The 12,001-nt window shown below is 44.5% G+C and overlaps 1 protein-coding gene across 2 annotated transcripts in view; it reads right to left on the bottom strand.

Annotated features, from left to right (window-relative positions):
• The window catches only part of ELAPOR1 (endosome-lysosome associated apoptosis and autophagy regulator 1), a 65,355-nt gene that overhangs the window by 34,405 nt on the left and 18,949 nt on the right, over positions 1 to 12,001 (bottom strand). The gene's annotated exons all lie outside the window — the stretch shown is intronic.

Here is a 12,001-nt window from a genome sequence, read left to right as displayed (position 1 = left end):
CCTTCTGCGCAGAAAGACTCCAAATTCCCACCTTGCATTTTATGAAAACATCATTATTTCCACCCAGGCAACTCTAATCATCTGAACCTGTTCATGCCTAATTTCTCTGTGCAGTGGGAAACTCACAGTTCAGTCGCTTTCCTGAACCAAGAATAACCTAAACAACAGCCACTAAACCGCCAAATCAAGCGTTACATAGAATAATAGTAACAACAAAAATAATAAAAAGCACTGTGTGGCAGGAAAAAAGACCACAATAGATGCATCCCATACCCTTAAACATTTCTTCCTCTTTTAAATCTTGTAATAAGTGACAGACCACAGGATTAATGTACTTTGGGCTCTGACAAGTATTTTATGAGTCGCCTTTACCTAAATCTATATTCAAGTGCCAAAGTACTTGGTACTATAGTATCCATAAGAAAAACAGATTTAATGTCCCCCTTCAACCCACCTAAAAGCATGATTGCATACCACGTGTAAACGCAAGGAGCAGAGACCAAAAATGAGACCATTTTTGAAGTTTGTTAATCTAAGAATGCATCAGAACCAAAAGGAGAAAACTACCTTTTGGAAGAGGTAAACACACTGCATTTCATCTGTTCTAAGGTGCATATTTCTTTCACATTTTAACATCTGTGAAATCACAACTGACACAATGAGAAAGCACTGTGTCATATTTTAACTGATAAAGCTTTTCCTCTCTTTGCAGTGCGTAAAAAATGGTGGGTCTTAGGGACACCTGAGTGGCTCAGTCGTTAAGCATCTGCCTTCAGCTCTGGTCATGATCCCAGGGTCCTGGGATCAAGCCCCGCATCAGGCTTCCTGCTCAGCGGGAAGCCTGCTTCTCCCTCTCCCGCTCCCCCTGCTTGTGTTCCCTCTCTCGCTGTGTCTCTCTCTGTCAAATAAATAAATAAAATATTTTTTAAAAATGGTGGGTCTTAGAAGCAATGGCACCTCAGATTTGTGGAAAATAAGGTGAACGTGTCGTTTCTCGAGCTATAGTCTCAGAAACTTAAGATGGTAAGAGAACGATTTTATTTCCCTCTATTATAAATATTTACCAGATATATATTTTATGCCCAATCATTAGAGTTACTAAGTGTTGTGTCCAGTAGGGTTCAAGATAACAACACACAAACTCAGCATTTTCATCCACAGGGAGAAGATGCAAAGAAGGGGAAAATTGGGGGAACTGTGAGCCTAACTTTTGATGAGAATCTTTGGACTTAGATGTCAGTGTCCTCTAGGAAAGAAAGAATAGCAGGATGGCAATCCTTTGTGCCCTTGGGCTACTGTCTCTCTGGGTCTATTTTTCCCCATAATTCCAGTCTTTTCCTTATCTCAGAGGACTCTGAGATGAATAGGGCAACTACACATATAGCAGTTCCAGGTCTTGAAATGATACTCCCCAAAGGGCTTTCCTGCAAGAATGAGGGTTAAGGGCGCCTGGGTGGCTCAGTTGGTTAAGTGACTGCCTTTGGCTCAGATCCTGGAGTCCCGGGATGGAGTCCCGCATCAGGCTCCCTGCTCAGCAGGGAGACTGCTTCTCCCTCTGTCCATCCCCCTTCTCACGCTCTCTCTCTCATTCTCTCTCTCTCAAATAAATAAAATCCTTTAAAAAAAAAAGAAGAAGAATGAGGGTTAAAATCCACAGTGTGTAAATTAAATGCAGAATTGAGTGAACCAGGCAGAAGGGATTTGATGTTCTGCCTGTGAGCATAATTATGCTGGTCATCCGCATAGTGATTTCACAGTTCCCAAACACGGTCTCATTTGATCTTCAAATTCCCCATAAGACAAGCAGAGCAGGAGTTTTCCCTCATTGTACAGGTGAGAAAATACTTTCAAGGAGGTGAAATGGCCTGTCCGAGTTCACACAGCGGGTAAGTCACTGAGCTGGAACCTGGGCCTTCCCACCTGAAATCCGCCACCTTCATACGTCCAAACACAAGCTCCCACTGGGCCAAATTTAACAGCCAAATCTAAAAATTAAATAAGACAGTGTTGGTTGTCTGCCAGGAGGCAGACTCACTTCTGAGGTCTGAGAATTGGTGTTAATATACCTAATCTGTTTGGGCAGATCATTTCAGTTCACTCGGACTGCATTTGGCTTTTTGGAGACACACAGGCCAAGTCTGTTTCTTTTCGCCGCCTTTCATTTGGTGTCCCCTGGGTCCCACTTGGGTTGGAGGTTTGCTGGGAAAATGGTTGATTCCTAGCCTTAGAAAATTCCCCTTTCAATATGTGTTAATTTACTTCATGTCACTTGGGGATAGATATTTCCACCCTCCAAGGTGGTTGGGTCTGCTGCAGCTGTTTCAAATCTGAGCTACACTTGGAGAATTTCACCATTCAAGACAAGCTTAGACAGACAGTTAAATCAGAGACATTAACTGGCAGCACGCCTCGACTATAACCAGCGTTCTACGAATAAATCAAGTACCCAATGATCTATCTTTGAAAGTGTACAGTCTGCCTAACATACAGATTGACAAAGGAGACACACCAATGTATTTGGTATGTATGTCCAGCACACAGTTCCTTGCTTTCCATGCACAGTGATATGACATATATCCAAATCACAATTTTATTTTTTTTAAGATTTATGTTTATTTATTTGAGGGGGGAGGGGCAGAAGGAGAGAGAAGTGTATTTCACTACGATTTTTAAAATTAAAAAAAAAAATTATGCTACAGGAACCTGCCCAATCTCTGACTTATCCTCCTACTAAGTACACCCCAGAGAGTAGAAGCCTAGGATCTGGTAGTCTACATTTAAGAAATATCCCCCAGAGAAAAGTATATCTATTGGCCAAATTAAAAAGACACCAAGAGGGAGGAGTGGAGGAAGGAGCAGAAGACAACAGACAGAGTGGACATCATGACAGTCTCTACTAGATATGCCCATCCCTGGCGGTCCCCTGGTGCTTATGTGCTTGCTACCGACAGCTCTTGAAACCATCGTGCTGCAGTTGTGCAAAATCAACATGAAGTGCCGAAAAATATCGGGGTTTTTTTGTTTTTTTATTTAAAGATCTTATTTATTTATTTGACACAGAGAGAGACACAGCGAGAGAGGGAACACAAGCCGGGGGGCGGGTGGGAGAGGGAGAAGCAGGCTTCCCATGGAGCAGGGAGCCCAACGTGGGGCTCGATCCCAGGACCCTGGGATCATGACCTGAGCCGAAGGCAGACTCAATGACTGAGCCACCCAGGTGCCCCCGAAAAATATTGTTTTTCAAACATTCTGCTCTTTTGGAATTAAAATGTTTAAAGTCTAGAAACACTATTAACTTGGAACATGTCGGGTCTCCCACATTCTAGGAAAATGGTGTTCACTCATTCCTCATTCGACAAGAGGTTCCTGAGGGCCTCTTCTGTGCTAAGTTCTGGGGAAGCAGTGGTGTCTGAGACGGTCGCCGCTCTCACGGAGTGCAGATGCGTATGTGGTGGGGAGTCTGCTGGCAGGTATGGGGCAGGGAGGAGACAGATCATAAACATGTATGTAAGTAGGCAAATTTCTGGTCTTCTGCCATCCTCTATAATTAATTATCCTTGCACGTTCTTGCTTGCCCCCACTTTCTCCAGAGAAGGTTTTGATATCCGTTATGGACTGCATATTTGTGTCCCCCTCCCCCAAATTCATATGGTGAAGCCCTGATATGATACTATTTGGAGGTGAGGCCTTTGGGAGGTAATTAGGACATGAGGCTGGAGCCCCCATGAAGGGATCAGTATCCTTATAAGAGGAACAGAGTCTCGTATAAGAGAGGACACAGTGAGAAGGTTATCTGCAAACCAGACAGAGTGCTCTCCCCTGACACTGGATCTGCCTACACCTGATCACCTTGATCTTGGACTTCCTAGCCTCCAGAACCATGAGTAAGAAATGTTTGCCCTTGAAGCTACCCAGGCTACAGTATTCTGTTAGAGCAGCCCAAATGGACTAAGGCCATGTCTGAAGACTCTGGCAAAGGCTATAACACGTCTCTGATGCCAACTTGACACTAACCATGGAACCACACTGTTTCTTTTTCAACTCATGGTGGTTTGAAAGCCATGACAAGGCCAGACATTAACCTCACTCCTTCGAAGTAATCTTTGTGACAGCAGGGCCCATTAGACAGAGAGGGTCGGGCAAGACTGTCAGAGGGAGAGGCACTGGGTGATCGGGTGGCTGTGAGGTCCATTGTTTCTCTGACCTTCTTCCTGTCAGGGCATTTCCCCAGTCCGGTTGGCCACATGTTCTCAGTTTACTGAGAAGGTTGAACTTAGACCATTTCTACGATTCCTTCTGCTTCTGATATCTTATTCTTCTATGGCCGGATCCTGCACGGTAATCTGTTCTCTCTTCCACCGTTGCCCCCTGCTTCCTTCAAAATGGCACTGCTCAGTTTTTAAAATAATTATCAAAGTAATCCATGTTCATTGCGGAAAAGATGAAAATACAGACTACAATTAAAATGACAGTAAACATCGACTGCAAGCCCAGCAAGCAGAGATCACTACTTCAAACATACAATTGCATTTCTTTACAGAGTCCTTTTCTATACGTGCACATGCATTTCTGAAAACAAAATGAAGATCATACAGTTTGGAGTTCTGTACTCTGACTTTTTTTTTTTTTACAATTTTGGTCACAAGCACTTTCCCGTGTCTTTAATGGCTGTACTGCAGTTCCTTTAACACTGAGTTTTGTCCAACTTTTTCCTTATTTTAAATAACACTACTATGAAGCCTTCTGTGTATCTCTCATTATTTGATTTGGATACATTCCCAGAAGTGGAATTTACTAGGGTAAAGAGTATGAGTTTCTTTAAGGTTCTTGATCAGGGAGGGAGATTTGTAAGCGAAAACAGACATCTCCAAGTCCTTTTTTTTTTTTTTTTTACTTTTTATTGTTGAAAATGTCAAATATTTACTTTTTAAAAACAGAATATAATGACCCCCATCCCCCAGTTTCAATACTTAATTTCTGCCATTCTTGTTCATCTACCTGTGCCCACTCCCCATTTACTTTCACCTATTCCTCCCTTCTGGAAGTTATTTTTTATTTTTATTTTTATTTTTTATTTTTACATTGGAATGCACAAATCTTCACTCTTCGAATTGGATAAACGGCTATACTTGCGTAAAACATTGACAGGGTGAGGAATCACTGCCAACAGCAATGGGGGGAGAAGGGGATACGTCCCCTGCCACAGGCAGGATAGACAGAGCCAAGCAGGGGCTCTCATACCCTAAATCTGAGTATCACCAAGTCCCTGTTGCAGAAAGCCACAACCACCAAGGAAGCAGAAGATAAACACGACTTGCATTTGTCTTGGCTGGGACAGGGCCTGCGTCAAGGAACAGGTTCTTAAGTAAACCTGGATTTTGACTATAGGCCTTGGGGTCTGGAGGAGGCCGCCTCCTGCTCTTCCCCCAACTGCAGGCTCATCCCCTACTCTTTGCCATCCCTGAAAAACAGATCCTCTGGAGGGAATGTCAGGATGGGGGCACAGTAGGCCAGGCAAACACCCTAAGCTTGACACAGTGGGATCAATAGGTATTTGTTGACTCAGTGGCAAATGCTTCTTTGCTTGGAAAGCACCTGACTCAGATGGGAGCAAATCTCATGAAACAATCCTGACTATCAAGGAGACACTAACCTTTGCTGGGAAAGACGGCATACGGAACATGGAAAACCACAGAGAAATATCAGAATTTGAACATCAGTGTCCCAAATGAAATTTTCTCTTAGGCCTAATCCTAACAGGATGAACTCCTGTTCTTCGTTCTTTTTGCTTTGGAGTGCCCTCATTCAAGTTTTGGATGAATGGTCTGGCTGAGGCTCAGGGGCACAGTGACCTCAGTTTCCCATTATGAACACAGGATCATTTCTATTGTTCTCCAGCCTATCAGACTGGGGAGAGCAGCAGAACTTCTCCCTCTCTCCCTCCCTCCTCCTCACTCTCAAAAGGACCCTCCTCACTCTCAAAAGACACTGCTAACTCAGTAGCAGTGTCTCCTGGACCCTAGGACCTAGACATACCACCTCCAGACCTCAGGTGCTCACGTCTATCTGATCATCACAACTGCCTGGAGGTCGTGTTAAAAATACAGATTCCTGGGCTCCATCCTCAAGACTCTTTTTTTTTTTTTAAAGATTTTATTTATTCATTTGAGACACAGAGATACAGACAGAGAGAGCATGAGCAGGGGGAGAGGCAGAGGGAGAGGGAGAAGCAGGCTCCCCACTGAGCCAGGAGCCCAATATGGGGCTCGATCCCAGCACCCTGGAATCATGACCTGAGTCCAAGGCAGATGCTCAACGACTGAGCCACCCAGGCGCCCCCATCCCCAAGATTCTGATTCTGGTCTAGATCTTTTTCCCCTTCTTCTCTCCCTCCTTCAAAACTTACCCTTCTATGCCTTAAGACTTAAGTGTTTGTCCTATTTGGAAGCAAATCAGGTAAACAAATGTCCCACAAGACAGAGATCCTTAATCTACAGCCCATGGATCACTTCCCTGATACAACGAGATGCAGAATGGCAGGTATGAGCATTTTCCTGGGCAGAGGGTGTATAGATTTCATCAGATCCTCAAAGGAGTCTGTGATCCACCACCCCTCTCCCCCAGCAGAAAACCATGAAAATCTGCCATAAAATTAGTAATTTAAAAATAGCTTACTATTCGGTGCCTGGGTGGCTCAGTTGGTTAAGCCACTGCCTTTGGCTCAGGTCATGATCCTGGAGTCCCAGGATGGAGTCCCGCATCCGGCTCCCTGCTCAGCGGGGAGTCTGCTTCTCCTGCTGACCCTCCCCCCTCTCATTCTTTCTCTCTCTCTCTCTCATTCTTTCTCTCAAATAAATAAATAAAATTAAAAAAAAAATAGCTTACTATTTTGCCCCACAAAGACTGTTTACTTTTTAACAGGGGGCTGAAATAATTTAAGTCAAGGATTTTCAAATTATGGTCCAGAGTCTAGGGGTTTAGAAAGCCCTTTTGGAGGCGAGTGGGGATTCCCCCGCTTGAACGAAGCAATGCTGTGTTTTGTTTTGTTTTGTTTTTCTAAAATCTTACATTTTCATTCTTCTCAGTGAAGATTTTGTTTTAACCAAATTTTGACACCCCAAACTCTGCTTGAAGGAGCAAATGGCTCAAGGTGGAATTGCAGGCATGGAGGCAGAGTCGAGGATGTCTTTGTGGCCTTCCTTTAATCACGCTCCTAGTCAGGTGTTTCCTCTCCTTGCAAGTGACACAGCCTCTCCCCCAGAACAGGCACCAGACCCAGCAGCAGCCAAAGCAAACAGACCCCAGGCAGGCTGGGCCCTGCTGGCTGTCCTCAATCTGTGTGCTGTTGCTTAGCAACAAGGATGCCGGGAGCCCTGGGGTTCCCAGTCTGAAGGAGATGGGGGAGCCCTGGCCTTATGCTGCCCCTTCTTTCAGCATTTTCTATTCCGCTCTGGGTTTTCAGCTTCCATTTTGGTCAAAAACAGCAGGGACGGTGCTCGGTCACCCCGGCAGGACCTGCCCTGCTGGTCTGGCCGTGGACACATTGGGCAAAACTAGATACCGAGTCTTTACATCCGGCTCGGGCAGTTTGTGCCACCATGCCCTGGGCCAGGCACGACCCTGACCCTGCTGTCCAACCTGTCTGGAACCTGAGCTGCCTATGTATTTTGGGCACAGCCTTGGCCTGGGGGCTCCTGGGAGACACTGCCAGGGTAATAGGCACACAGAATTGGTGTGGTGATGACAGGCACCATTAGTGAGCACCGATGAGCACCCCTGCTCCGGGCTCTGGGCTGGTCACTTTACGTGCATCTTCCCTTTTAGCCCCCACCAGTGCCCCTGATATTATCCCTACTGCTGTGACTTCCCTATTTACAATCCAATCCCCTCCACCCCACTGATCCTCAAATCCTGAGTGACTTCTTTTTTCCAAACACATAACCACCTTCCAGCACACTTTATAACTTAGTTATTAATTATGTTGATTGTCTATTTCTGCCCCTGCCCTCACTTCAGATCAGATGCAAACTCCCTAAGAAGAGGCAGCTTTGTTTTTGTTCACTGATAACAGCCCAAGTGCCCAGAACAGTGCCTGACACATAGTAGCTATCATTAAGTATTTGTTGAATGACTGCATGATGGGGAAAAGGTAGACTCTACAGAGGTTCTGGAGCTGTGCAAGGTGCTCTTGATTAGAGCCCAAAGATCCAGACTCTCACCTTGTCCTGTCACCCCAAACTGCATAACCGGGGACCAGTTGTTAAATCTCCCTGTGCCCATAAAACACAGATGACAACTCCCTGCTAAGATGATTTTTAAATTAACTTATTATTATTATTATTTTAAGTAGGCTCCACGCTGGGCCCAAACCCACAACCCTGAGAACAAGACCTGAGCTGAGATCAAAAGTTAGTTGCTCAGCTGACTGAGCCACGCCGAGGCCCCATAATTTATTTTATTTATTTGTCTGTTTATAAGATGATTAAATAGATCCCACCTACCCAAACTGAGTAACATCAAATTCTCGGGACAGTTAGGAGCTTATGCTCAGGAAAGCTCTTAGTAAACTGGCTAACAAAAGAAAAAAGAAAACAAAGCCAGCTACTGCTATGACCCCGCCTGGGGAGAGCTCACGGAGGGGGCGCCCAGGCTCTTCCCTCCTCTTTCTGACAATAGGGCCGTGAGGAAGGAGACATTTGTGGCCTAACAGCAATGATGACAACGACAGTTAGAGCCCCCCTTGGTTTCCCCTTGCTGTTTACCGCCTGCCCCGACTCACCCTCTGATCCCAGTCTGCTCATACATATGAAATAACATCTGTCCTTTTCCCACTTTTTCCTCCCCCAGCAACCCCCCCCCAAAGCTAATCTCTCCAAGAGAAAGGCTGGTCGCTGACATTTAGACACTTGGTACCTGCAGCCGGCCTGTCAGGTGGAGAGAGCTTTTCCGTATTGCTTGTAAATATCCCTAGGATTGAAATGGCTTTGTCACCAGGAAACAAAATGTCCCTTTATAAATTCCAATCCGTTTCTTATAGGTGAGAGCTTGGTACACACATCTGTCTACAAGGCAGGGCTTTATGAGATTATATTTCAAAGATGTGCTTTTCTTGGTTTTTTAATGAGATCAAAATGTTCCATTAAATTTTTTCACCTGAGCTTTTAATCATGCATGAAAGAAACCGGGCAACTAGGTACTGACATATGCAAAACTCTCCAAGGACAGCTTAGTGTTCAGATGTGTTAGCTGTTTATGACGGAGAATTTTGAACCTGGAGAACAGACTTCCAGCCTGGAGGGCCAAGTCAACAAGACCTTCTATAGCACCAATGGAGCAAACATATCTGAATGGCTGCAGCACCACAGTCTCCTAGAATACTGTTTCTCAAACTGGGGGTTAAGAATCCTCAAACTCTTACCCATCAGCAATCATTCTCCATCTTCCCCTCCCCCAGCCCCTGGCACCCACCAGTCTACTTTGTGTGTGTGTGGCTTTACCTAGTCCTGACATTTCACATAAATGGAATTATACAATAGGTGGCCCTCTGTGGTTTTTTGTTTTTGTTTTTTTTTTTAATTTTATCTAAGCAATCTCTATATCCAACGTGGGGCTTGAAGTCATGACCCCAAGATCAAGAGCCTCATGCTCTTTTGACTGAGCCAAACAGGCACCCCTAATAGGCAGCTTTTTGTATCTGGTTTCTCTTAATCAGCATAGTGTTTTCGAGGTTCATCCATGTGATAGCATGTATCAGTACTTAATTCCTTTTTATGGCCCAACAATGTTCCACTGTATGGATATACCACATTTTATTTATCCATTCATCACTGGGACATTTGGGACATTTCCACTTTTTGGCTATTGTGAATAATGCTGCTATGAACATCCATGTACAAGTTTTGGTGTGAACGTGTTTTTAGTTCTCTTGGAAATATACTTAGGAGTGGAATTGCTCGGTCCTATGGTAACTCTATGTTTGACTTCTCGGAAAACTGCCCAACCGCTATTTTCTATTCCCAGCTGCATGAAGGTTTCAGTTACTCCACATCCTCGTCAACACTTGCTTGTTATCTGTCTTCACAGCCACACTAGCTGTCCACTTTATCTCTTAAACGTATCCAACACTATCCAACACTACCCCTGGACAGAATCCTCCCTCTCCATTAGGACTGTGTCTAGCTGCGGGCTACGTTCACTTGCTCACAGCAGGAGCTCCCCTCAGCTGATTGTGTTCAGCCGTTCCCAACCCCAGGCTCAGTGACACTGAGAGCTTGACACCGACTCTGATGGGAGCATTTATACACCCTGGAAATCAGCAAACACGATAAACCAGGATTTCCCTTCACCTCTGAAGAGCAAGTTGTTAAACATTGACCAGCACACCGCTAACAGTATCTGTAGCGTTCTTGGCTTTGCTCTTTTCTTCCTCTTGTAAATCCATCCTTCTACATCTGTGTTTTCTAGTTCAATTAAAATCCTAGCCTTTCCGGGAGCCTGGGTGGCTCAGTTGGTTAAGCGACTGCCTTCAGCTCAGGTCATGATCCCGGAGTCCCGGGATCGAGTCCCACATCGGGCTCCCTGCTCAGCGGGGGGTCTGCTTCCCCCTCTGCCCTCTTCCCTCTCGTGCTCTCTGTCTCTCATTCTCTCTCTCTCAAATAAATAAATAAAATCTTTAAAAAAAAAAATCCTAGCCTTTCCTAAAGCTCAGTTCAAATCTCTTACACAAAGCTATTTCCAAAGTTTCGATTGCCTTCATGGACTGATGATTCCAGGTTTATACTTTGAGCTCAGCCCTTACCCTGGAGCTCCTGATCCTTATCTTTAACTGCCTATGAGGGTATTCCTCAGGCACATCAGATCCAACATTTAAAAATAGTTCTCAACTCCTCTCCCCCACTGGTGTTCCATACCTAACTGAAAGATAACATCATCCACCTGTGGTGGCAATACTGGTCTTCAGGGTTTATGGAATAATACTTTCTTTTCATTAATTTTATCTGCTAACAATTTATATTAGAATGATAATAATGTTTATATTTTTATAAATGTACATTTTACTTGATGTGTTATAGAAAGTGCATTTGAAATGCTTCAATATTTAGTTTTACATATTTCTTTAAAATATTTAATAAATTCCAAACACTTGAAAAAAAAAAGATACCAGTCTTGGCATTGTCTTTCTGCTCTGAAATTGAAACTGCTACATTCAGCCTCTGCTCAAGCCAGGAAGTGTGTTTTCTACCTTCACAATATCTCTCGAATCAGTCCACCTCTCTCCATCCACACTGCTACCAATGAAGTCAAAACACAATTATTCTTGCCTAGAGGAGCCTCCTCACTGGTCTCCCAGGCTTTGCTCCCTTCCTTCCTCCAAGCCACTCTCCAGGCCACAGCCAGAGTGACCCATCTGAACTGCAGAACAGAATGTACCACTGCCCCACTGTTGCCCTCAGGGTCCGCACCAGATCCCCTGCACTTTATTCCCTGGCCCCTGCTTGCTTCTTTCTACCCTCTCTCTCTTTATTCCGACCCTATGCCCTCACCATAGTATTTTGAGATGTTTTCTCACTTTACCTCAGAGTAATTCAGCTAAAAATATTTACTACAGATAGGGTAAGGAGATATAAATATGATCAAGGCGGTTCTGGCATATATGGGCACCAGTACAGTTTTCATTTTATGGGACAAGAAGGGGAGAATCTGTTCCATGCTTCCCTCCTAGCTTCTGGTGATGGCCAACAATCCTGGGATTTCCTTGGTTTGTGGCAGCATAACCCCAATCTTCACATGGCATTTTCCCTGTTGTGTGTGTGTGTGTGTGTCTGTGTCTGTATCCAAATTTCCTCTTTATATAAGGACACCAGTCATATAGGAATAAGCCCACCCTAATGACCTCATCTTAACTTGACTACAACTGCAAAGACCCTATTTCCAAATAAGGTCACATTCAGAGGTGCTGGAGGACATAGGGAGTACTCTAAGGTACATACCTCAAATTTTC

Source organism: Neomonachus schauinslandi, chromosome 4 (assembly GCF_002201575.2).
Source record: "Neomonachus schauinslandi chromosome 4, ASM220157v2, whole genome shotgun sequence".
Classification (NCBI taxonomy): Eukaryota; Metazoa; Chordata; class Mammalia; order Carnivora; family Phocidae; genus Neomonachus; species Neomonachus schauinslandi.
This window is presented reverse-complemented; position numbering and strand designations above follow the sequence as displayed.